We start from the raw sequence: 26417 nt of genomic DNA on the forward strand, positions 1-26417 counted from the left end.
GCTGAGCTCCCAGTAGGGTCTCACATGCCTGACCCAGAGCTACTGCTGCCCTTTCATTAGTAGCCTGTTCATTTTCTCCCCCTATAGCTGAATTCCCCTTGAAAAAAGACAACAAAGTAACAGGAAGGAGAAAGAGTCCCTCTTTCCAGCTCTGCTGGCAGACTGAGCCCAGAGCAAGCTGCTGTGCTCCTGGCTGCAAGGATGTGCCACATCATCCTGGCAAAAGTGTAGGGAGATGAGTAGAGCCCTTAGATCCTGCCCTGTCCCACACCACCTGTGGGAAGTGGATGGAGGCACCACCCTGCTTGCTTTTGCTCCCCATCACCTGCTTCTTTATAACCCTTCTCCTGCTCTTGCATGCCTGCCATGGCTCTTTTATGCATTCCTTTACCTGTCCAGAGCCAAAGTCATGTGCTTCTCCTGGGTTTGCACCGTTGCGTTTACTCCCTACTCAGTGGATGCCTCCTGAGTCCAGGAAACACTACAGATTTCAATCCTATAGATCCAGGGCAAACAGGGCCACCTCAGTTCCCCTTCAGAGGTGCACAGGTACTGCAAATGGACTCCTACCTCCTGTGCTCACGCTGCTAGAAGTCAGCAGCACATACAGAGGGGAGGAATAAGAAGAAGCTAGAGGAGCAAGGCTTTGGGTCTCTAAGAAGTCACGTTGTTCAGGTCAGGAACATGGTGTGCGTTTAGACCAGACTGACTTGGGTGCATGAAGGGTGCTAAGCTCTTTCGACAGCATTATACTCAGTTAAAAGCCCTTGAAAATCTGTTCTCTAGGATCTGATCTGGCTGTGGGACACAGAATTTCCTTCCTTTTCTGAGTCCCAGCCCCCTCCCTAGGTTACCCACTGTGCTAAGGAGGCCGTGGTTCGTCTTTAACTTCAGACCAATATAGGATGTCTCATTCTGCTGCCCAAACATTCACCAGCACTGAGCAAAAGTTTGTGCACCTTTCACATCCAGCCCTCTGGTGTAAATACAGAGCTGTTCCCTTAGAGTGGAGCTGTGTACATGTGCTTAAAAATGTCACTATAAACCTGGAATGACCATATCCCGGAGTCCCTGTCTGTGTTCCCTGTGAAGTCTAGGGGAGGGTAAGAACTGACCTTGCTGACCCTGTGACAATCCAGCTGCACGAGGAGTAGATTGTGCAAACCTTCTTTGCACTATTGGTGAGCATTTACTCAAATGAGCAATCTACAGACATAGACCAGACTGCTTGTGTTAGCAAGTGCACGCATATCTGAGCAATGGCTGAACAATACAGCCTCTGGAAATGCAAAGAGCTGGCGGAAGAAGACCTTTAAGTCCTTCCAAGATACTTTGCGGAGATGTAAGAGCTCAAATTTCCTGCTTCTCTCTCTCTCTCTCTCTCTCTTCCTAAAAACAACCCACAGCAAACCCTGCAACACAGAGGAGCTTGGCACAATAATCTCGCTTCAGCTCCCCGAAACTAGCCAAGCAGAGGAGAAAAATGATTTAGATGATTTACAGCACTTCGGAAGAGTTGAAAAAAGTGAAGTAAATAATAAATCAAAACCAGCAAAAAGAACAAGAATACATCCATCTTTTATGAGCTCTATTCGCTGCTGTATGTACAGTTCAGACATAAAACAAACGCGCCGTGCAAAGTTGCTGCTGCTTCAGAAGTGTCTGTGCCCAGCAGTTTCAGAGCACTTCCAAACTACATAAAAGCAGAAGCAGAGGGAGGCGCAGGCGTTGTCTGGTGAGTGCAGGAAACCAACTCCTATTCTCTGCCTCCTTATCAGTCTTCTGCATAGCCCAGCATGGGGATGATTTCAGCTGGGAGACAGGGTCCACAATGAATCCATGAGGAAAATTACTTTTTCCAAAAACATGTTTTACCCTCAGGGTCCCTGCTCCATTGAAAACGCACCTGATGCATTTGTTAGCTGTAAACTATCCTCTCCCTCTTATCAAAATGTCCTTTGTAGAACGCTGTTGTCCGGAGGCTGCCCAGAATCCCAAGAGGGGCCTCTTCAGCCCCCTGCAAGAGCCCCTTGCAATGCCTCCCCAAGACAGGGGCTCCTGCAGTCCTAGTTCAGTGATGGTCTATGTAACAGACATAGTTACTGTCCAGGAGGTTGTTAAAGGACGCATCCAAACCCTGACCTGAGTCTGGGTCACTCCACAGCAAAGCATTAAAAGTCAAAGTGTGGTAGAAGGGTTAGTTCAGAAGAATATCCTGTTTTGAAAGAAAGAAACCTCCCAAAAGATGGAGCAGTTTCATGAGAAGTGTGGGCGGAACAATAACCTGTGACCTCACACTCAAGGAACTCCAGGAATCTGCTATACCAGGGTCAGACTGTCTCCGATAGCTGTCCTTGCAGACTGAGTCCACATGCGGAAAGCAGTCGCTTCAAGATTCTTTTCTGGATAGAAGTAAAATCCTCCAAAGAGACTGGCCAAGAGACCCTTCTTTGACGCTGAAGTGTTGCAAGGACTGGGATGCGATTTTGGTGCACCTCTTACAGCCAACAGAAATCCCAGTTAAATCCCAAAGAACCAGCCTGCCTTCCACTTCCTTCACCCTCGAAGTATGACAGCCCAATATGCTGTGGCCAAGGCCATGTACTGGTCAGAGCTGTCTCACTGGGGCACAAGGACCAGCCTTAGCATGAAGGATGGTTCTGTTCATCCCCAAGCAGCCCTGGGTGTCTTATGGAGGCCCTGAAAGTTTGAGTCTGAGTGCCCCACAGCACCTTGACCCTGACAGCTGCGGCATCTGGACGTTTTTGGATCAGGGAACAGTCCCAGGCTCTTTTTTTCCCTTAGTTCGCAAGGGAAACGATAGGCAGGTTTGAGGCACATCAGCTTTGAGGGACTCTGCCCCGGTTCATCTAGCCCAGATGCACAGGCTGTCATCTGTTCACATCCTGACTGGTTCAGAGCAATGGGACACTCTTGATTCACGAGTGAGTGAGTGGGACCACATGAGTGAACTTTGTGACATCCTTGTCAGCTTTGATAAATCACAGCAGACGTGTCAGGATGAGGCTGGTCAACATCTGGGCTTGGCAACCGCTCACCCACATCAGGAACTGGATGACATGTCCTATTTTATCTTATTTTAGGCAGGAAATTCAGAAGACTAAGGAGGAAGGAGCCTGAGGTTCCACCTTCATCCAGGACGCCCAGGGCCCCCACAGCTGCTTTGTGGTGAGGTTGAGTGCAGATTGGCTGAGTCATGAGGCCAGTTCCTCGCTTACGCTAACATGGAGTCCCTATCTCTCACAGTTCATGTGAATCTGTGGTATCTCTTGAGCTGGCAGGCTCCTGGCAAGGTCACATACCACCAGGGGCTTGGTATAAAGCTGTCTCCTGGCTGGTGGTGGCCCTTCTTGCAGGATACTGCAGCAGCCTGTCCCCTCAACCCAAACAGCAATTGACTGCTTTTGCTTACTGCTCAGATCTCCTGTCCTCCCCACCATCATTTGGCATGCACAGCTCTTTGCTATCACGCAAAAGTCACAGCTGACTGTCTTTGAGCCAAGCTGTGATCCAGGACACAGGTAGGCTCTTTGGATACCAGATTGCAGCTTTATATTTCTGCTTCTCTGAGCTCCTGGTGGAAAAGCTCTGGAGAAGCAGTCTTACAGAGAAACCACTAGTCTTTTGGACTCTAAACACAGCTCCACCTCTGCAGCCTCCAGCAGAACTAGAGGTGATTTCTGGAGAGCCCTTGTACGCGGTAGTTTCATCACACTAACCTCTAACAGCGCATCTGTGGAAGGGTTTTCTTTGCAAAAAGCAGCAGCTGGTGACAAGGGTAATTAAACTTACAGCCCTATGAAAGCAGTGCTATCCCTGCTCCCTGCAACCCCGCTCAGCTCTGAATATCCTGTACTGAAGAAAGAAAGGTCCAGGAGACTCCAGCCCACTGGAGGAGGAGTGGAGCTTGGAACAAGGACGCTTTGAGCAGCGAGAGAAAGAGTAGGGCTCGCTGAAATGGTCAGCCAGCTCAGGGAGCTGACCGAGGCTGTACTCAGGCTGTCCACCAGATAGCAGGGCTGAGCCAGCAGGGTTGAGATGGGTCAGTTTGTCCCCTTTACCACACTGGAAAAGTCACTGATCGTAGTGATCCCAGCACCACTTAAAAGAGTGTAACCCTTGGAGCCATCTGGGACACATGACAGCCCCAGGAGCCAGGATCATTCATCAGATGCTGCAGTCCTTCTCAACTCTTGCTGCCTCTGGCCTCCTCCATCTCCACTGACTCTTTGGGGCTTTCCGAGGAAATATTGTCCTTAGACACCCATGCTCCTCTGATTGAGCACAGGTCAGGTCCTGCTGCAGCAGCTAGCAGGCTCTACAGAGAGATCCTTCCATCATGCACACCCTGGGCCAATGAGCTCCTACACACCTTCCAAAGCAGCTTTGCAGCATGGCTTCCTGCACCAGCGAACATCCTGCTGGCCTCCTGCAAAACGAAGTCACACTACAGAATAGTGACTGCCAGCCAGCATCCAAAGGGACTGGAGGAGGCAGAGGGCCCCAGGCAACTGCAGGGACATGATGGGGTCCTCCTACTGTGCGGGAGGTCAGACTTTTTCCCCCCTCAAACACCCAGTCAAGCTCCCAGGTAGTGAGAGTATCCACATAGCAGCACCTCTCTGGTAGATATACAAGATCTAGGTTTGTGACATGCCACCCCCCTCTGACAGAGCCCTACCAGGACTGCTTAGTACTTCTCCCTGCCCTTCTAGAGCCCTCTGAAAGACTACTTTTCCAGTCGTCTTCAGAAGAAGGACATTTCCCCTAGTTCAGAGATGGAGAAACTGAGGCCAGATGGGCAGTGTCTGTGCAATGCTTCAAAGTGTCTCAGTGCTGGAAAGGGAGCCCTGGTCACCAGTGCGGGATCAACCCTGCTGCAACTCCTGATCACAGAGCATCCTCGCACCAAGCTCTGATGCACTGGGTCCCTGAAGAGTCTCTGAGATCACTGGTCAACTTGCAGGCTGCTGTTTCCCATGATGTCCCAGCACGTGCTACCCAGCTTTCTGGATCATTTCCAGCGAGGCCCAGCAGTTCTGCCCTTTGCACATGGCACACAGAAATGGGGCACTGGGCACACTATGCTCTTCAGCAGAGGCTCAGCACTCAGTGTGGGGAACCTAGCCAGTTGCAAAATAAATGAAAGGAGGAAATGGGAGCTTTCTGTCCTTCCCCTGCTCTTCCAAAGCAAACGGTGCTGTGTGCCCTTGGGGTGCTCAGTACCTCCCGTGTAAGCTCAATGCCAGAAACTCACTGTGCTCTTGCAGTGCTGGGTAACTGGAAGTGGCCCATCTGAAGCAATCTGCAATGCGTGCTTCTTTTAATTAGAAAGGGCTGCACGCCCACCTGCAAGACGCTGTAAATCTGGTCTGCGCTGTAAAGAATGTCCTGGATTTAAGTTGTAATTAGAACTTCTATTGACGGCGCAAAGCTTCATTTTTCATGTGAAGCTGCTCATTGCTCCCAGTCAAGAAATCAATCTGGGCCCGTTGAAGAGATGGGGCCGTCAGATTTGCAGGATGGATTGATGGTGGAGAATATAGACTCTCTGGGGCCTTAACCCCTCTGCTGCCCTAGCTCTTATTTGGGGGTGGCAAGGGGCAGTGGGCAGGGAGCAGGAGGACAAGAGCTTTCATGGATCCCCCCACACCCAAGCCCTCCTGCAGGCACTCTCATTGCAGAAAGGTAGCAAGAGTTCTGCTTTACTCGATGGCAAGTTGCAGCTAGCTGCACAGGGCAGGCAGAGACTCCTTCAGCCAGCCTGCACTCCCTGTTTGAGCAGTATAGAAAAGGGACAGGGACTAGCACCCTCCTTCTAAACTAGAAGAGCAAGAGCACTTAGTAACTAATTCAGCTATAACGCACAATTGCAGATACTTGCAGCATCCTAGCTGCTGAACTTGTTACAAGTATTTCACCAGCACGGGACTCCCTGGGAACAGCAGTGCTGCCATTCTCAGAGGGCTGAATGTTCACTTCTTGGGGCTGCTTTTTTTCTTACTCCTCTGGGGATGTTCCTCGTCACAGATCCTCTGGGGCCCAGGGACAGAGTTGGATCCCCTTGTCTCCCTTGATGCCCTCGTCCCTGGAGAAGGTGCTGGCTGCTCCTCCTGTCCAGCATGACATGCTTTGGGGCTGCCCTTTGTACCCACTGCTAAGACCATTGTTTTCAGCCACAGCAGGTCATCAGGTCACAGATGGCAATCTGTGCTTCACTGGTGCATTCATCACATTTGTGACCTCACAATGGGGAGAGTGGAAATAATAATTTAGGGCGGTGGTGTCATTTTTTTTTCTCAGCCAACATCCACAGATCTACACTTTCTACTCAAGAAGCTGATACTGTCTCCTTTTTTAGCTCCATGCCTGCCCTATGGGCATCAAGTGCAAACCTTCTGCACTTCCTCAGCACCACGGCTTAGCTGAAGCCAGTATGAAGGCTTTCTGGTAACCCACAGCAGCCTGAACTCTCTCTGTGCAATCTGGTGAAGCGTCTTGAATACCACTCTTTTTCTCTTTGTTCTTTGCAAAGCAAAGTGTCCTGTGGAGGCTTCCTTTCTTATCTCTACTGCAGAGTCCTGAGGGACTTGAAGAAGAACCTGGAGCAGGGAACTTCTACTCCGGCCACTTCAGCTGCATGCTGAATGCTCTGAATGCTCTACCTTGGTCTAAGACCGATGGTGTTCAGCAAATCCTCTCCATGCAGGGCCTCCCTGCTTCACATATAGTGTCAGTAGAGCTGGATCTTATCCCTCACTCTCCTGCTGAGACATAGGAACTAGCAGCACATATTGGGCCCAGAGCATCTGAGTTAATTAGGACTCACATGGGTGAGTGAGAAGTGGGTCAGGGACTGCTGGAATGAGGCAGAGATGTGCTCACACTGATCCCTGGCAGCAGGATGCTTCTGGTTTTCACATTTGCAAACTGTGTGTGCACATAGGTGTACAGATGCCCTTCTTCATGCATCACTAATACCTTTCTTTGGCTTTATGGCCATGTGCTTTTCAGCACCGATGTGTGTCCTGGTGTGTCTCTGTACGAATGGGGAATGTGTCAGCCTATGTCTGTCTCTGTGTGTGTTCACTCCAGTTGAGTGAGGCTGGGAGGTTGATCTATGTTTGTGTCTCCACCCCTGGTCACTTCCCTAATGAACCACAAATAGTTCCAGGTCCCTGGCGTTTGCTGCAGAAATCAAAGACAGACCCATCAAAGGTTGGGGCAGAGCACTGTCCTATGCTTCAGGGATTGCAGGAGGAGATCTCTGCCATCATGTACTGAAAAATCAGGGGCACACCTCTCAGTGGCCAGGTGGCACCGGACTGATATTACCAGCTGTCTGAGAGCTAGCAGTAGTATTCAATATGCTTGAGTAAAGTGTTCACCACACCCCTATCTCAGCCGGCTTCCACAGGGCCTGGAGCTATAAGGTTAACACACAATGGGAAAAGAGGGAGAGCTTTTGTCTTAGATGGAAGTCCTTACTCGTTGCAAGGGCTCTATTCAAGCATGTCCTGTTTCTGTACCTGTCTGCGCCTGCAGATCTCAGGGGCCTCCAATATCAGATATTGAGTTTTCAGGGGCCAACTATGGGAATATCTTTTTGGCAACCTTGGTGCCAAGAGGCAGCAGCCAGGGAGAGAGCAGAGGTGTGAGAGGCAGAACAGGAGTGAGGAGGAGAGGGTTAGTAGGGCAGGTACTAGAGAAGGGTGGTTGTTCACACACACAAACTTCCCTGATTCAGTGCTGCCCTCTCTCACCCTGCACTGTGCTGTTGTGTTGCAACCTCCATGCCTATTCTGTGTGCTTTTGCAAACATCCTGAGAGAAGGGACTGGAGATCTGCTCCATAAAGGAGCTGGTTATACCTCCTCTACTCATTAACAGCTCATTGCAAGGTGCTCCACTCGGTAAAGCACTGGGCACAGAGAGGAGCTGTCTGGCCTTACTTCCCTTCTGGTTGTTCCCATCTCTTGCCTCTGATCTTCAGGGAGAGCCCCTCTTTCTGAATCCAGAAATGCTCTACAGTGACCATGGGACTCCAACTCAGAGGCCTCAGTAGTGATAGACAGCAGCCAGATGGGCTTTAATACTTTAGAGGCTGTAGTGGTTGCTCTATGGAATGCCTGAACTCTTCTATTTAGGGAAAGGTTTCTCCGCTACGTGCTTAACCCAAGCACACCCTGGGCTTCCCTTGCCCAGCTCCATCTGGCATTGTGTTCACGTGTGGAAACAGAGCACTGCAATTTGGTGGCCCGTGAGCCAGCAGAAATGAGACAAGACAGAGAAGAATGAGGAGCAGAGGGTCTGGAGAGCTGAAACACAGCAATTGCCCTCTGCATCAGAAAGGTGCTAATGTTATCTATTGTTGCCATCATCTTTCTCCTAACTAATAATGCCAACAATGTTAGCTCATTTCACCCTTTGCTTACTGATCTCATCAATTCTGTCTGTCTGTCCCGCAAACTTGGCACCCCCGACCAGTAGGGAAGGCCCTGTCTGGTTCTCAGCTCACTGGGGACTCAGTATGTCAAAGGAGGAGTCCCAGGGCATACGCAACTGCCTGCTTCTGCTTCTCCCATGTTCTTTATGATTTTTTTTTTAGGGTTAATTCTCCCTCAGGATTTACAGTGGTGATCTGCTGTGGGTCCCAACCATAACCCTTCTAAATCCGCAGGCTGGCAGTTCCTCTGGCTACCTGTCAGATGGCAAAGTCCCAAAGCGTCTTCACATTATCATACTTCCTTTAACAGTGTACACCCATGTTCCCAGTGCTGCTGGTCCTGAGGGAGGTGGTTTGGCTGTATGGCTCCTGAAGAGGGGCACCACCCACCAGACGACAGCCGGGCTCGCGCCAGCTCCACATGGCTGGGTTGGATTTAGGCATGCTCTCAGGGGTGTAGTATCCTAGCCCACCTACGTCACAAGCTTGTTGTCACAGGATACCAGGTAATGTCTTCCCACAGAGGAGAGCAAGGACACTGGCACACAGGAAAGCAGGAAGCTAGGTGGTATTTTCAGAGGCTGCCTTTCCCAGGGTCTGCTGAGGACTGTTCCTCTGTTGTGTAAATATAAGATATTGAAAATCTGGAGACAGCCTCCCCAACAGAGGGTCAGAAAGCTTTAAAGAAGGTGATGTGAACTAATCAGAGCCGACATAAAGCTACCAAGACCTGCGTTAAGCCAGCGGTGGATTTGGATTCACACTGGAGATAAAGAGGTAGCTCTTGGAGAGCTGGCCTTTGTAGCCAGTTCAGATTAACCCGGATTTTCAGCATCATTTCATTCTATTCCCGTCCACAAATCTAGGTGGCTCCGCCACTGCACACCACGCTGAACTGCAGAGCCCTGGTTCTTCTAGGAGAGACATACTCAGCTCTGCTAGCCCATCTCAGGCCTGGCCTGCTGAGTTTCCACCAGTGCTCTTCCCAAAACGAAGTGCTTGTGTGTGGGAGCTGTTGCTGCTATACAGAGTCACAGCTTCTTTTCTTTCTTGCCACTTGACAGAAGCAGGTGTGGCTAAGGCAGGTGAGACTGAGGAGACCCCCAAGTTCAGAGACCAGGCGACCGTGCCTCCGGAAAGGAGGAATGCCCTGTCCCCAGACACAACCTCCGTGGGTGTACACAAAGGGCCAACAGCCTGCAGCAGTGCTTTAAAGAATGACTCAGATCCCTGCATTTTCTCAGCAACACAGTCCCTGCAGTCATCTCTGCTACACAGCAACCTTTCTCTCTCTAGGGCTGGCCTTGTAAGTGCTAATATATTCCCCAATGAGAGGCAAAACCTTGTGGCAGCTTTCCTGCCGGTGCTCTCCTGGTCTGTTTAGAGAGATGAGGTCCCACATGAGCATTTGCCTCTGCGTTCAGTGGTGCAGCAAGGCTGACGTTAGCTTTCGGCCCAGGTGAATACCAGCACGTGCTCCCCCCTGGCTATCTGACTACTGGACCTCATGATCATGGCATTTGCGGGGAGCTGCAGGGGGTGACATGCCTGGGCTAGGACTCGGGTGAGACTGTCCCTAATTGTCAGGCTGGCACCTGGTGCCTGCCTCACGAATTCCCATCCTGACTCCCAGCTGAGCATAAAGAGCAGATTAGTCATTCTTTTCCCTGGTGCAGAGCTGGCTCGGGGCTCCTGCACGCTGCTGCTAATGCATTGGCTTCACTTCGGAAGGCTGGGAAATCCCAATTCTGAAGCCTTTAGGGAGCTGAGAGCTGTGTGAGCAGTGGGTTGTGTGTGATGTAGCTGCCCTTAACAGGGATGGGGGCAGTGAAATTTTCTCAGCCATCACCCAGCCTGCTACGGAGTCATGTCAAACACCCTGCAAACTTCATCTGAGCATTCCTGGTTCCTTGTTTCTTGAAACTCCCTCCTAGAGACCCAGATGATTCCCTGTATTTCCCTTGGAAATGTCTCTTTGCTGTGGTCTTCCTCCCTAGCCTTGTACTATGATGTGAAGTAGAAGGTGAGGCTGAAGAGAAAGGGGGAGCATGTGGAGATGTGAAAGGGGGAACAGGGGCAGATGCAGGCTGGCGATTGTCATGGGGCCAGGGAAGGGAGGAGGGTCTTCATATCCCAAATATTTTTGTGTGCCAGTAAGAGCGGGCATATCACAGCTCCCTTCCCCTGCATCCCCTTGTAGGTATTAGCTGGCCCTGTGCTGTCCCCAGCTTCCTCTGGAGGGAATTTCCCCTTCTAGACAAGTCTGAGCTACTGCCCAGCTGCTAAAAAAAACTCTTGGCCAGAAGGGTAGGTCCTCTTGGTCCAGGCCAGCTCCTCAGGCTGGGACAGGGCATCGCTGCTGGAGTAACCCCTACAGCCAAAGACACTGGGCTACCACCTTGCTTCAGTCATGCTCCAGGGTTGAGTGATGACCTTCCTACCTCTACCCCATTGCCAAAAAGATCCAAAGGAAGGAGTCACCCTTAAACTTTTTGGACAGGTGAAAGCAGAGACCCAGCAAAGCTAAGCAGTTGTAGACGGCTAGGCTAGGTGTGGCACTGATATATTGCACTCTGCTTCAGCCCACATATCCTGGAGCAAAGGCATATCAGAACCTCGTAGGAGAAGCAGTATGTCCGGCAGGAAGCAATGGGTAAGAGTGACTGCACCATGGCTGAGTGTGTCCCAGCAGTGCTGCCACAGGATGGTTCTTGCTGTGACAGACAACATGCGACAAAACCACCTTAAAATAGACTCCAGGAGGGCTTCATCTCAAAGCCTATTATCTGCACTGCACTGAATTCCAGATTAGTGAGCAAAGCCCTCCTTTGGCTTTGAAAATGCTCTGCTAAGGAGGGATAATCATGTCATTGAGGCCCTCCAGGAACCTCTATGGAGGAGCTGGGGACAGCAATGACCTCTGCAGATGCTTTACATAAAGGGAATTGGGGAGAGAGGGCATGTCTTGTCACCTCAGAGCTTCCTTTCCATGGCCACCTTCACCAAGGATCATCTATTTCCCAGCATCCTGTGCAGCCTCCCCGTCATCAAAGCTGTGTGCAAGCTGGCAGCACAGCATCACATCTCCCACCGTCCCTCCCACCTCCACAAAGCACTACTGATCTTGCAGTGATAGGGCAGCAGGCAGGATAGTCTGAGGGTATCAGCACAGTAGGTTCTGTCCCCAGCAGTCAGAGGTGCAGCTAACCCCCATGGCTCATCTTTTCTGTGGGTAGGAAAGGCAGAAGATAAAGCATGCCTCTTAGCAACCACTCACCATCCTACACAGACCTGAGTCTCACACCACATCCCTCTCCTTCAGCCCCATTTGCACTCCGGGCTCGGCCTGTATCTCTTGGGGGCTGCCTCCTTCCTTCATCACAGAGTACCGGCAGGAGACCAGCCCGCTCCATGCACTCCTTGGCCAGGGCACTTTCACTCCCAATGCCAGTCAATTATTGGTCCATTAGGGGAAGGAGAAAGCAGCGTGGCTCCCAGTACACTCTCTTTCCTCATCTCCCCCTTGGTTTCTCTGTCAGCTGCATGCTGGCATGTTTAGCCAGATCGTAACATCAGCACATTCCCTTAATACTGAGGAATAAACAGAGCAATGCCTCATGGACAGGTGGCTTTATTTCAAGTATGGAAGAGCCCCCAAGCTAGATCACATAAGCTGTGAGCAACTTAGAGAAGAGCTTCCACTGGGCCTCATGAAAAACATTACTCATAATGCACGCCTAATCACGGGATATTCCTGGGCTTTTTGGATTAGGTCTCTGTGCTGCATCAGGAATGTGTGCTGGGATTTACTAGATGTTTTATAGGTTACAAAGAGGAAAAGAAGAAGCCTTGGCTCTTTATGGGGCAGCTTTTATGCTCTGCAGCTCCCGCACCACATTTTTACTACTTGCAAAGCTAAGCCCCATCAATCCAGAGCTAGTGCCAAGGGAAAGGCCCGAGGGCCTGATTGTAACAGGTGGTAAGCAGCAGGCACCAGGCTACCTTGCAGGTCTGTTGTGCATTAGGGTCCAGGAGGCTAGGAAAGAGGGGTCACTCTGCTTGGGGATGTGCATGGCGGGGCAGGGGTTTCCCCAGCTGATGCACCAAAGATTCCCCTGGGCACATCTGCATTACTATTCTGTTGCTGCGTTCTGGCATGACTTCGCTTGCTGCCAGAGTCAGCTCAAGGCCTCTCAGCAGTGCAGGGGACATCATTGCATATTGCTGCCTTGAAGAGAGAATGGGGATTCCCAGCATGGAGAAAGGTGCAATAGAGCCTTGAGGGAGAACAGGGAGACCCAGACTGGCTCCTCCTGCTACCCCCAACCGCACCGCAGATAGATGGGCACATCCTCAGCAGCCAGCCTGGCTTTCCAGAGCTCTGGCACAGGCAAAGCTGTCAGCAAGGTAATGGCTATTTGCCAGTCCTGCCGGTCTGCTGCCAGGGGCAACTGCATTCTTGTATCTGTGAATGACATGAGGAAAAACCCAAAGACCCCCTGCTGACACTCAGGAATGTCCCCGGGGGAGTTCTTTGGACTGTGGGTGAATCCATGTTATGGCATTTTGAAGGGAGAAGTCTTGTTCTTCATCACTAGTCATTAATAATTAATCGTATGGATTGCAATGATGTCTAGAGACCTGGCCAGAGCAAGGCCTGTCATGGGAGATACTGTGCCAGTGCAGTGCTGTAACCAAACTCCATCCCAAGGGAACCGTTCTCGGTTAAAATCCCTGTTTCACCAGTGCAGCCTATTACCCATATATTCCCATAGCCGTAGCTGTGGCCAACAGACATTTTCATACTCATCATAACATGCTGCCTTTCAGATAAGATAATGTGCTCTGCAACCTCAATGCATATATCTTACAATATTTTGTCACCCTTTATCACCGCAATTTCATTGCTATCATGGCCTGGTGAATCATTATTGATAGACTCTAATAACAGTGTTATTCCCCCACAGGAATGTATTTTAATGAATTTTCTTCTCACCCAGCAGTACAGCTGCACTCTGGTATGGTTCAAGGGGTAAGGCTGTAGCTCTAAAGCTGAGTACATCTCCGAAGGTGTAGAGGTGATCGTGCTGAGGTGCCATGCACTTTATTATCCAGCACAGTGTGTGATTCCCACAGTCTGTGACTGCGATATAGAGACACATTCGTGGTGCTAAGGAACTCTCCAGTCTGGCAACACCTGAGTTTTCAGTCCATCTCCTTGCAAGTTTGGTTTTGACTGTTTAGAGAGTTTTATTTGAAATATTTTCACATTCTGTTTTCTTTTCGGCTGATGAACAACTCCAAGACTATTCAAAGCAGGAGGTTTGTTACTCAGTACTTTCCATTCACACCCTTATTTTCTGGTGTTGCCCCTGAAATGTCTCTGCATGTGCAAACCACAGCATCACCTGTTCAGCTGAGCCACTCTGACCGGTTTCAGGATAGCCACACACAAGAAAAGAGAGAAGCAGAACCAACTACAGCCAAATCTCTGGGCTGAAGCTTTAGAAGTGATGGATGGCTTGGCTGAGAGGAGTGTTTAGGGAAGCGTGGTGCAGGAAGAACAGTTCTTCACATGCATTTGTGGAGAATCAAGGGAGCCTCACTGGGCAGTCCGCAGTCCTGGGTAAACGGTGTGTGTTGCCAGCGAGCAACATATTTTGTTGGTCTGGTTTGCTGGTCTGCGTGTATAATTCCTGGCCTGGTCTCATCTCCTATATAAGCTGAGTTTATTCTCCTGCTTGCTATGCCCTAAGCCCCTAATTCAGAAGGCAGGGTGCTGAGCACTGTCTTGCAGCTTGTAAGGTGGCTGTCACTCTGAGGTGGTGACAGCCTGATGAACTGGATGTCCACAGGCTCTACTTGCTCAGAGGAGCAGGGCTAGGAGGCTGGACTGCAGTGTCAGCTATGGAAATAAAGAGGGTTTGGAGGCAGTTTGTCCCTGCTGGATCCCTCAGAGTGGAGCCAGGCCCTGACCAGGTGTTAGGTTTGCAGCTTTCCCTGTTGTGGGACCCCTGAGCCCAGCTCAATATTTCTTTTATTGCAGTGTGAATGTCTCTTAGGTCAGAGCAAAGTGGTTGCTTCCTTTTGTCCTACACCTACATAATGAAGCGCAGTGTGTCAGTGAAGTGCCACGGTCCATTCATCTACTTTGAGAAAGCGGCTAAAGGACAAGGGAAGGAATGAAGCAAATGGTACATACTTACAGCCCAAGTGGGGACCTCTGCATCTGTGAGACACTGGAACAAGCTGTTGTGCTGGTTAAAGGGTCATGTTATAGGACATGGATCAATTTGAACAGGAGCGTGACCTCCCGGGAGCTTGGCTGTGGTGCCAGGAATAATGTGAGCCAAGACAGCATGCTGAATGGCCAAATGGAAGTGAACAGCCCCTCAGAGCTGAAATCCCCCTAGAAAGGCGAAGGGCAGCTGGACAAGGTTAAACAGTGCTTGGCTCTCTCTGCCAGCCAAAAGGAAGGCACTCAGGAGCTAACCCTATTTTCGGACAATAGCTGGCTCTGAAGCACTCGATGGTTTTAATAGCATTCAGTGAACCCAAGCAAAGGAGACTGTGAAACTGCAGCACAGGCTCCTGAGGAGAACTGTACTTCACATGATAATGAACCTCTGAAAGAGTTGTTTGTAACAAAGAATACAAAAAGAAGGTGACTGCAGACAGGAGTTTGTGACTAACCTAGCCTGAGGTTTGCAATTTTGGGGATGGTAAATGGCTCCTTGATAAGATTCCATGCTGCAACAGGGACCCGAGACACAGCATTCAGAGAGACCACTCCAGACCCAGAATTAGCCCTTGAGAAATCAATTTGAGTTTGTCAAGAAAGGAAATCAGCCAGTGCAGACCAGCATTACAAGAGCGTGTGCAGTGCTCAGACTGGGAGGTCACAGCCGAGAATCAGCTCCACTGTAATATACAAGATGTGTGACAGACTGGCATCCCAGAGCTCGTTGTACTGAGACTGTACTCAGTACTGGGACTGTCAGACGCTATAGTGAGGACAACTGGGGAACACGGTAGTGAGGACAATTTGGGAAAAGATACAGGACCTGTAATGGGAGTTACTAAACAACATGGACGTGGCATGGGCCAAAGCAACATCAGCAGCATCTTTTTGGGACAGTGAGCTCTCCAAGGAGTTGGGGTAGCCACGGACAAGGAAGCTGAGTAGGCTGTGAGCATAAAAACAAATGAGACACTTATTGTAACCTGGGCAGCCAGTGCAGTGCCAGAAACAGGGATAGCAGCTCAGAAAGAAGCACACTTGGAAAAAAAGTCACAAGTGATCAGCCTTCATGGTTTGAATGCGCTCTACCAAGAGAGTGTGGACACTGATGTAGGTCAGTGAAGATGGGAAAAGATACCCCTTACCAGTGTTCCAGGAAGAAAGCACTTATAATACCTCAAAAACATACTATGCTCTTGGTCGTATCAAACTCATGTATTTGCTGAAGACACAAGAGTCAGAAAGAGTGAGGAAGAGTGAGAGATATCATCCACATAAGTTTTTAGCGCAAAGCTATCCCCACATTCCCCTCACCCAAAGCAGAGGCTAAAATAGGCTTTTTGCTCTGGCTAGCCTTCCATACAGAGGAGCACCAGAAGAGTGAAGATACTTGCTAGACACTGTGGGAAAAAAAGACTCAATTATTCTCATGCATATAGACACAAATTAATTAACTGAGTATGTCACAGGGGAACATTTCCCATGACCTGCAGAGAAGAGTTTCTAGAAGAAATGGCTGATGATTAATGCCATTCTATTCCTGCTGCATCAATAGGATCCTGGGAAGTGCTATTTGAAAAAGAGAAGGCTTTATACACCTTCAGCACACCTTTAGGAAGACACGTTTTTTTAACCAGTTGTTTGCAGCTAGTTTTCACCAGAAAATGCAGTAATTTATGACAGCACTGAAGTTTACATAACCAATGTTTTGATCTGTGGAGAACAGCAGAAAGTGTGACCAGAGTATGCAAAAGTTTTAGGAAGACTCTAGCTACTGGGCTAGAGCTAAACAAGCCAAAATGCCAGCTCCTGTACTGAAAATAATCTGTCTGGAAATAAATTAACATCACAGAGGATGCTGGAAGGTCGGGGCTGGATTATGCCCCTCACTATGGTGCTTACTCAATGGTTTAGAATAATTGAGAAATCAACACAACTAACTGATACTTCACAGATCTGCACAATGATAAATACAAAAAAAAAAAGAGAGGATTATCTACAGTTGCTTTTAAAGGGAACACCAGGGCAACTCACTTACCACCGGGCAGCCAGCTGGGACAGCAGCAACTTATGTTACAGAGTGAACAAAAGAGATGTGAATATGCTACAATAGAAATGAAGTTCATGGCCATGGTAACTGGTATTGAAAGTTTCATATTTAATCATGATGAGCAATGTCAGCTGAAAGCAGCCACTGCTAGAGGATGCTGTCAAGCCCTCCCCACCATAAGAATGCAAAGTTTATTTTCTTCAGCTATAAAACGCAAGATTTATAAATAGTATATTCACCTGTAGACAACCTGCAGCTGTCAGGATCTTCCAGAGCATTAGAGAGAGCTCAGAGAAGCAAAGGCCAAGAATAAGTTTTTTACTTGTCACTTTGATGGAAGAAAATCTGTCTACTCTTACCAAAACATGGACTCTGATTGACAGAGCTGCTGCTTTGGATGAGACCCTGCAAACAGGCCTTTAGCTCTCCTCAGAGAGTGACTTGTGCAGCACAATCCCATCCTCTATTCCTGGTACAGGAAAAATTCCTAGTTAATAGTTCAGATTCTGTTTAATGGTTATATGAAAGATTTTTTTAATAGAAAAATATAAGAGCAAGGATCAGAATGTATTACATTACTCTCAAATGAACAGTGTCACTGAGAAAGGTATGACTATGTTAAAAATATAGCCAGGCTTGATGAAAAGGAAAAAAACAAGCCTTTAGAGAAAGATGATTGGGGAAAAACTTCACTTGTTCATTCTTGCTTTTTTGCAACAGGTTCACTGGTAACATTACTGTTAAATTCGTAACCAGGCTCAGCCAGTGCATCTTGGTAAGACAGGGTATCCTAGAATGTATACTGCCCTACAACAGACTACAATTTATTGAACATGGATTTAACTAGTGCAGAGTGAAGACTGAAAACATATTTCTTGTTACTGCTCACTGGACTCTGCAGTTCAGTGGATTTGTACAAAATAGTGCCAAAATTGAAAGTAGTTCCTAAATCTGAATGGGGATTCAGACTCTGATCCATACCTAACACTGTTAAATCACAGAACAGCACCAATGAAATGTGTGTTGTCACCTGCTGACATTTTATTTAACAGATATATGAAAACAAGGATGTCTTCAGTGTTCAAAACTTCTGTCAGAGTCACTGGGGACCTGGGGTGGTATAAAGAGACAGACAAGGCAAAGCAAACAGCTCAATCTGCTCTGCAGCCCGAGTTGCTGTTGGCACTCTGGGAGAGCTCTATCAGCTCCGTGCAGCAAGGAGTCAGGATTCCCACAGCAATGACTATCCTAGAAACAGCTCTGTGGTTGCCTGAGGCTGCCATCCCAAAGGTGGGCTTATGTGCATTTCCCTCCTTGAACTTAGGCCTCTAAAAGCCGTACGGAACCAACTCCTCCTGTCTCCTTTTGGAGACAACGGAGAAGAGCAGATGCCTCTGGACCACGTCTCAGCTTGACTTCCAGTGGGTACTGGAAGGGCAGGTTATTTTCTGGAGGTGTTGATTTCTCTCCACTGACTGTAGAGAGAATAGTCAGCTTAATTTCTGACTTTAAAATCTAATGTAGATGTCCATGCTAAGAGAGGTGAACCCTCCCTTGTGCAGCGCATGGCAGAGGTAGCGGTAGCACGAGGGACTAACTACGCTCACCATATGGAATACTAACACAGTAAGAGAGAATGTAAGTTTGTCCTTGTAGTGATCTCAGGAACCCAGGAAATATATCCACGCCTCTCAGAGAGACACGATGGGAACTTGTGTCTCTTTGTGACCTGCTTCTGCCTGATTTCACCTGCCACAAAACTCTTCCCTTGGGTCTTTTCCTTTGGGAGCATATTTCTGTTATGCATCAGCTGCAAGTTCATAGCTCCTGAGAGCCCCTTCTGTCTCCAAGGAACCTCCTGCTCTCAGCTCAGGTTCCTAGGTCACATTCAACAAAGTCAAACGAAAAAGTAGTTTCTTTCTCTGTGTCCTTCTGGACACTTTCCCTTCCACTTCACCCTTAAATCCTGATGTCAGGACATCTCCTCCCCCCCCCCCCCGCTCCCGCCACGAGCTCTTCAGCTTCTGAGCACAAGAAATCAGTGGTAGATGTGGTGAAGACTGTGTCTCCAGGGACCTAAATATAAAAGATTTGTTGCAGTAGTCAGTGTCCCTGCTAATCACTAGTGCTTTAGAGCACAGAAGAAAACCAAAGCTAAATATTTTCAAAGTTTCTACCAATGCCTAGCCCTTCTACGAGCAATTGTGTGACTTCTTTTGGTTGTAGAGTTTATTCATCAGAAAAAAAAGACATTTTGGTGTGACTGAATTTGCTTGCAAAATTCCTTACAGTAACAGAAAGGTTGAATCATTTTAGCAAAAGGAAATTTGGAAGAGTAATGAGATTTTGATTTTCTATTTTGAATCTCAATGTTTTTATTATACATCATTTTATTTTAACAATTAATTAAATAAAAATGTAAATAAACTTCCCTGTTGAGGGCAAAAGAACTATTTGGTCAACCAGTTCTTCATACCCTCGGTAACTTTTAATTCCTTTTCCAGTTTAACTAATGAACTAACGAATCAACTACTCTCACAGCTTCTAATCTGCAAAGATATTTAGGTAATCTGGATCCAGATTCACAGAAGTATTAATGTGCCTGACATTGGAGAAACCACCAAACTGCTTTTGCAGATATGTTGTTTTGCATCTTTCCAAAGGCACCTGTTAACGATCTGTAAGATTCATGTTCAGGCAAGGCAAGATCATTCTAGAAAATAGGACGTACATGTCTAAGTTAAGCTGAGGACTTTTCTAAGGCTTATCCTTGGCCACAGTGTTAATTGTTCCTAATCACATGCAGAAAAATATGTGGGCTCATTGTTTTGTAGGTGCTGTTTGCTGTGACCAGAAGCTGAGCAGCTAAAATCCAGGCTATGTGAGAGGCCAGGCAGGATGAGCATCTGGGATCATTGGTGCTCTACACTGGAGGATGGACTGTAGACTTCCTGCTGTTCTGTGAGAAACCACAGTTTACTAGAGTAAGTACTGGAAGAGCTTCTTGGTGTTCTGGAGCATCACATGGACTTTGCTCATGGTTTTCAGTTTAAATATAACTGGGTTACGGACTCCTCTGTTTACTGCTTGAAATGAAAAATGGTCCAGTCCTTTCTAACATGAAGACATCCATTTGTTAACATCAGGGCATGCTCTTTGCAGAAAGTCGAAGTCTTAAAATGATTATTGGCATGGTGGTTATTGCACTTTGGGTTTGGATTCAGCATCGTTTCACTGCTTGTGTATTCAGGGCAGCTCTGCTGGAGCCGTCTTCGTAAATCAGTGCAGGTACATGGAACAAGAGTACAGGCAGCCTAATGGGAACTGCTCGACTGGTGTGCATTGGGGCAGGCGAAACAGACAGGTAATGTGTTTAACTGCAATCCTTAGTAATGCTATCTTGAGAGGGAATTACTAGGAATGCTGTGAATCAGATGCGTTTGGATGTGGACCAGACCTGTATGTGTATCTGACCTCCATATGAGGACATTCAGAGATGATCATAGTGCACACCTAAGTTGCACCATTTTAACTCCTAATGACTGGTGCAGGCACTGGGCTCCCCTCAACAATGGCCCGTTAGGCAAGACCTCAGCAGTCCCCCTGCATGCTGTCTGCTGCTGTAGGGGAGAGGGAACTCATTCCCTATCAGCATCTATCTCCACTCTACCACCAAATCTCCACAAAGTTTCACTTCCACATTCTTCCCAGTGCCACTAAAGGCTGGGAAGATCAGATGAGCTCATCACCTCTGTCAGGGAGTCTCACCATGCTTTGGATAAACCACAGGCTATTCTCTCACTTTGATCACTGCTGTGACATCTGGATCTGTCTGGCATGGAGGTTAGGGAAGTTTAGGAGGGAGATAAGGCTGTGAGGATATCTGGGGCTGGAGGTACCGCAGCACAGAAAGTAATGTCAGCTCATTTTGACTGAAATGTGGTTTGGCATGTTCGTCTCCAACAGTGATGGCTGTGGGAACCAACCCTCTCTTCCTCGCCCTCCACCCCCACCCCAGGATGTCCTGCGCTTTGGAACACTTGTGAAAACTAGTTTTGCTTTCTTATTATCTATCTCTGTGTCCTTCTAATACTATCCGATGTGTCTCAGGTTGGTAACAGCAGTGATGGTCTCCCAAGAAGTGCTCAAAAGACACTCAGCAGTTACTGAAGGAGCCCACAAAATGTACATATTAAGTCATAAGACTTGATGGCAAGAAGCATTTGGAACTTGGGACTTCTTTGACTTGCTGTTTGTGCAAGGGGTATTTCTCACTCACATCAGTCTGCTGAATCACAGTGGATATCAAAGACTGTTCAGTCCCTTGCAATAAATCCACCTGCTTAAAAGACAGATGGAAACCTTGAATTAAAACCCTGGCTTTTTAGGTCATCCTCTGACAAGCTCTTCTAAAAGCAGGTTCAGATGTTCTGCAGAAAACACCACACACACACACACACACACACACACACACACACACACACACTTGTGCACAGTACATTAGGCCTTTGCACAATATCCACATTGGTTTAGAGTCTGTCCTGGTTTCCCAGAAATTTACTTGTCTGAGACCTGCTGATCTGCTCTTCTAAGACCACTCTGCATTGGAGATCTCCTCTGGCACAGATGCAATGAAGAACAGTTGCTGTGAGGGGATATTGGGTCCCTGTAGAGGGTGGGTTCCTGGAAGGTAAAACATAAATCTTCTTATGGGGTGCTGAAAGGAGTTCTCAGGAGGAGGTCTGGAGAAGTAAATCCATGTTGTAGTATTTACCCAGGAGAAAGAATAAATACCTCTCAGATTCTAACTACTCTAGAAACAGCTAAGAAAAGCTCAGCTCCTTTCTAGTCTTCACTTACTAAACACGCTTTCAGCCTCACATCCAGATCAGCAGGGTGCACACCAGCAGAGATCAACGTGACAATAATTGTAATAGCAACACCAACACCAGTACAGCAAACGATCATTTAAGTAGTACTTTTATGAATAACAACAACTATAGTAACAATAATAAGCAGATGTGGCACTTATTGCCCAAGTGTCTTATGTTTGCCCAAAGCGTCATATTGAGAAAGTCTCTCTCTCAATCTCTCTCTCTCCCTCTCTCTCCCTCTCTCTCTCTCTCTCTCTCTCGTACCTGTCACTTGATAAATTACACGTGACTGGATTCCAGTCACATTTGCAGATCCCTGCCTTCAGAATAGACAACTCTTCTCCTTCTCTCTGTTTCCGAGCCCTCTTCATAGGAACCTCTGCAGGTTGTTAAAATACTGGTGCTACGTAGCTGGAGTCACAGAGAGGGAAACACCTGCCTGTCATCTCTGTCCCTACAACCCTATCTGTCTTGCCCCTGTCCCAGCTCTCGGGACTCCAAGGGAAGGAAGCCTGATGGGTCGATGGCTTTTTCCATGGAGCCGTCAAGACTTGTTACTGCAGCCAAAAGATCATCTCTGACCATGTCCCCAGTGACATTTGTGCCTGTGTGTCTTTTTAGTCTCCTAAATGAAGCTGTAAAGGGGAATGGATGAGGGATGAGAAGGAGATTGCCTCCACCCTCTGCTCCCTGCCTCTTCCCTAGTGGGTGTGATTGATGGCAGGAGCGGGGAGTGGAGGCTGAGTCAGCTCCCAGGTGACCTTCGCAGAATCCCTCCCAGTGCCCGATTCCCTCACTGTTGCGCGGGGCCGCTGAGTCTGGGCAGATTGATGGCAGCTCACGCTCAATTTCTCTGATGCACTTTTGCTGAGAGACACTCATACATCTTCCCCATGTCGTCTCTCCATATCTGAGGTCAGGCTTTCAACAGGCAAGAAATGTTCCAAAATAAATCACCACCACCCCTTACCCAGGGCTCTGCCAGCTCTGGAAAGAGTGAGGGGAGGAAGGCAGTGAGTCAAAGGGCCGGAGTAGGGGCGAGCAGCATGTGCAGATCAGCAGGTGGGCCCAAGTGAACGTAATACACGAGTTTTCTGGCTCTGAGATAAGCCCATAGCAGGCAGGAGATAGCCAGGCTACTGTCTTTCAAAGATTTCTCCAGACTCCTTAGGGCAATGGTTCTCACCCTGCTTTTCTTGCTCTGTGAACCCAGCATCTCTCAGCTGGGGACCCCCTTGTTCGATACACCTTTGCATGCACTGTACTTATCTAATGGGAAATAGGGTGCACCAAGCAGCACATCTTCCTCTGTGGCAGAAGGAAAAGGTGTCCTGGAGTTCATTCTCCAGAGAGTAGCCTGGAGCAATCCTTAGGCTTCCAGGAGGTCGGCTAGGATTTGCCTCACTCCTCCTCCCTTTCCCATGCCAGCTCTGAATCTGCCTTGCTCCAGGATATGTCTCAAGCTCCTAGGTTCAGAGCTCAAGTGTGGGGAACACTTTGCTGCTGTTTGGGTTCTCTTCCTAGCAGCCAGTGCTGGGCCAGTACTGGAGAGTTCAGGAGAGCACTCACCCGGAGCTATGACACTGCTAAGACAGCCATACCGGGACAGCCCTGCCAAAGCGTGGCCGCTAAAACTCAGGCACCAGCCATGCCACAGCAACTGTGATGCAGTGCAGCTGTACTTGCTGCAGAGGACTTTTCCCATCTCTCTTATTCATACACAGTACCAACTACCAACGCAATTATCCTAGAGCAGGGCCTGTTGGAGCACCTTACTGCTGTTCTGAGCTGCCAATAGGCTGGTCTGGTTGCACACAGACAGACAGACTTGGCTGGCCCTGCAGCTTCCTCCCCTCAGCTCACTGTGCAATCCTCAGCCCTTCTCATACATTGGGGCCAAGCAGAGAATCAAGAAGCTTTAAAGAAGCCAAGGAGTGTTGCTGGGTCTTTTCTACACTGCATTTCTGCTCTTTTCCAGCTTGACTGCTATTGAGAAAAGTGAAACAATAAAATGGCCTTTGATTTGCTCCAGTACCTGTCAGAGAACCTTAAGATTACGCAAATGAAAGCGGTTGTACACACCCTCCTCTTGCTCCAGTGCCACTGGGACACGTTGTCCCCTGCTGCCCCTGGTTCTACTACTTAATCTCTACCCCACCACGCTGGGAAGTGAGGTGGTAAAGAGGGAAAGGTGCAATTATTCTGTGTTTTAAAACCTAATAAAGCCCATCTCTAGATTCCAAATCTAGATGATGCAGGAGGTTGTATCATTGACCTCATTTGTCAGATGGGCATACTGAGACACAGAGAAGCCAGGGACCTTCCTAGGCCTTGAGATCAGCTCCCAGACTCTTGTCCTGTCCTTCCGCCACGAGTCCCCCATGAGCCACAGCCGCTCAGCCTGTTGCTGAGCTCCTCACCTGACGCCTCAGCATGTGCACAGTAGAGACAGTATCTTTCTCCCACATCTCCGCTCCCAGTGCCCACGGTCCTCATCCTACTCTTCCAAATGACATCTCCTCCGCAGGTACCCAAAATAGTGATGGCCACAATGGAAACATTCCAGAGCAGAGACATATCTGATGTGAGCAGTAAGCCGGACTGAGGCAGGTGGAGGATGCCATGGGCTGGTAGCAGAACCCAAGGGAGAAGGCTGCATGTCTGACTGTGCACCAACTCTCTGGAGTTTCCCAGGGGATTCCACCATCCTGGGAGTTCGATGTTGTCATTTTTCTATTTTTAAAAAATACCCAGAGGGCTTAGGGAGAACTGGACTCGTCTTTAATGAGAAGTCATGTTCTGCCCTTTCTGGTGGTGGACAGCCAAGTTGGAAATAGAGAATGAGAGTGTACCAAAGGCTCAAAATCAAAAAAACAAAAATCAGCCCTGAGCTTTGCAAGCTCCATCATTTTTTCTGGATATCTCAAGGCTTGAGCTGGATGTGTTTTCCCAGGCTATTCCCAGCGCAGTTGTGTGTCCCAGGCAGTATAGGACTTCTAGAAGTCCTAAGGTTGACCCCACTGCCTCTTGAACATTCCATGATTTGAACTGTAATGACTTATTTTTATATGGAAACAATCACAAAGAGAATAAATTCTATTTGGGTCTGTGCTGCAGAGGATGTATACCCACCCCATTTCTGCTTCAACCAAAAACCACAAGTGACCACTACAGGTTGTGCATTGTTGAGCCCTGAGGGAGGTTCACACTAAATTAATGGTACTTTCAGCACACTTTTCCTGTTCTCGGACTGTCAGATATCATCAATACAATGCCTGACCTTCTCCAGTGCATTTATTGCTATTTCAATTATATCAAGAGAGATCTGAGCCTCACAGCACTGTGTGCTTCATGACACAATGGGAAATAGATCCTGAATCATATTTTAGGCTCCAGTGATTGTATTGACCAGATCTCCTCTGTAAGAATCTGGACACCCAGCACAGCTGAGTGCATGACTTGCAGACATCCAAGCATGGTGCCTGAATCTGTGGGCTGAATCCCATTCCCCTGCGATTCCCCTTGTCCCCTGCCCCCTTTTTTTCTCACTTCTTACAAAGATATCTCCTATTTGCCAGGCCTTTTAGAAAGGACTGTGCCACACCACCAGAAACACTTCTCCGAGATCTGTTTGCCTTTGCATTCAGCTGATCAGCATCCATGCAACCCTCCTCTGCCCTGGCAAGCCCCCGTTATTCCCTATTAGGGCTACTGAGCAGCTTGCTTTCCTCCCCACTGTTTGCATCTGCCAGAAAGCTCATCTACAGGCGTGTGAGCAGAAGACAATCGCAAGGGTGGCATGGATGGTATTGGGGAAAATTGTCCCCAAAACTGCAAGTAAATCCCCAAGAACCCTCTTGTAATATTAGCCCAAATCTGAAATCCTAAAAAGCAAGTAGCAGTGAGTAGGAGATTCCCACATCTAGGAAGCAGAAGGCCACGATGCACACAGCCTACACTTCATTTTGCACACAAACCTGAGCAAGCCAAGGACATGCTGAGGAGAGACTGATTCAGGATACGCTTTTGTGCCTAGAGTACTTTTATGCCTAGAGCTCTATAGAGAATGAAGAAAGCTCACTTGGGAGGAGGGGACATCCCTTGGTGCTTTTGAGAATCATCTCTGAACTTCCATCAGGAAAACAATCATACCCTGAGCCAGAGTTGCAAATATTCCCTGCTTTGTTGACCACCACAGGGCTGTAGTGTAGCCCTCAAAACTCTCCCAAGCCCATGCAGCAAGTCCTCCCTTTTACAGAGGAGGAATAGTAGGTGGATGAGTTAGTTGTCATCCCTCCAAGAGAGGATCTTAGGTGCCACAGAATCATATGACATTTCAGGCAAGATGATGCATTGCCCTGAGCTGTTTCTCCGTGAGGAGTCAAAGGAGAGAGATTTGATGAGCTTTTCCCATGGGAAAGCTGGACTGAAGCAGTGAAGGTCTCCTGCAGGAGGCTGGACAGTGCTGCAAAGTAGAAGAAATACCCTGCTGCATCACTCTACTTACACTAAGGCATTATGGCAGTGGGAGAGGTAGGGCTGGAAGCAATCAGCTCCAAGTTCTCATCTTTGCTTTGTCTGTGATTAAACATTTCATTTTCCCATCTGCAAAAATCCTCCCTTCCCTCCCAGAGGCTCTATAAGGATTCATTCATTTATGCTGGAGTGGTGCTTTGAACATGCAAAGTGCTCTGCAGGTACAGACTGAGTCAAGCCTGGCATCCTTGCTCCTGGTACACTGACCGTGCTGCAGCATGGGCTGGGCAAGCTTTCCAGGATGACACTG

Source organism: Struthio camelus, chromosome 23 (genome assembly GCF_040807025.1).
Source record: "Struthio camelus isolate bStrCam1 chromosome 23, bStrCam1.hap1, whole genome shotgun sequence".
Taxonomy (NCBI): Eukaryota; Metazoa; Chordata; class Aves; order Struthioniformes; family Struthionidae; genus Struthio; species Struthio camelus.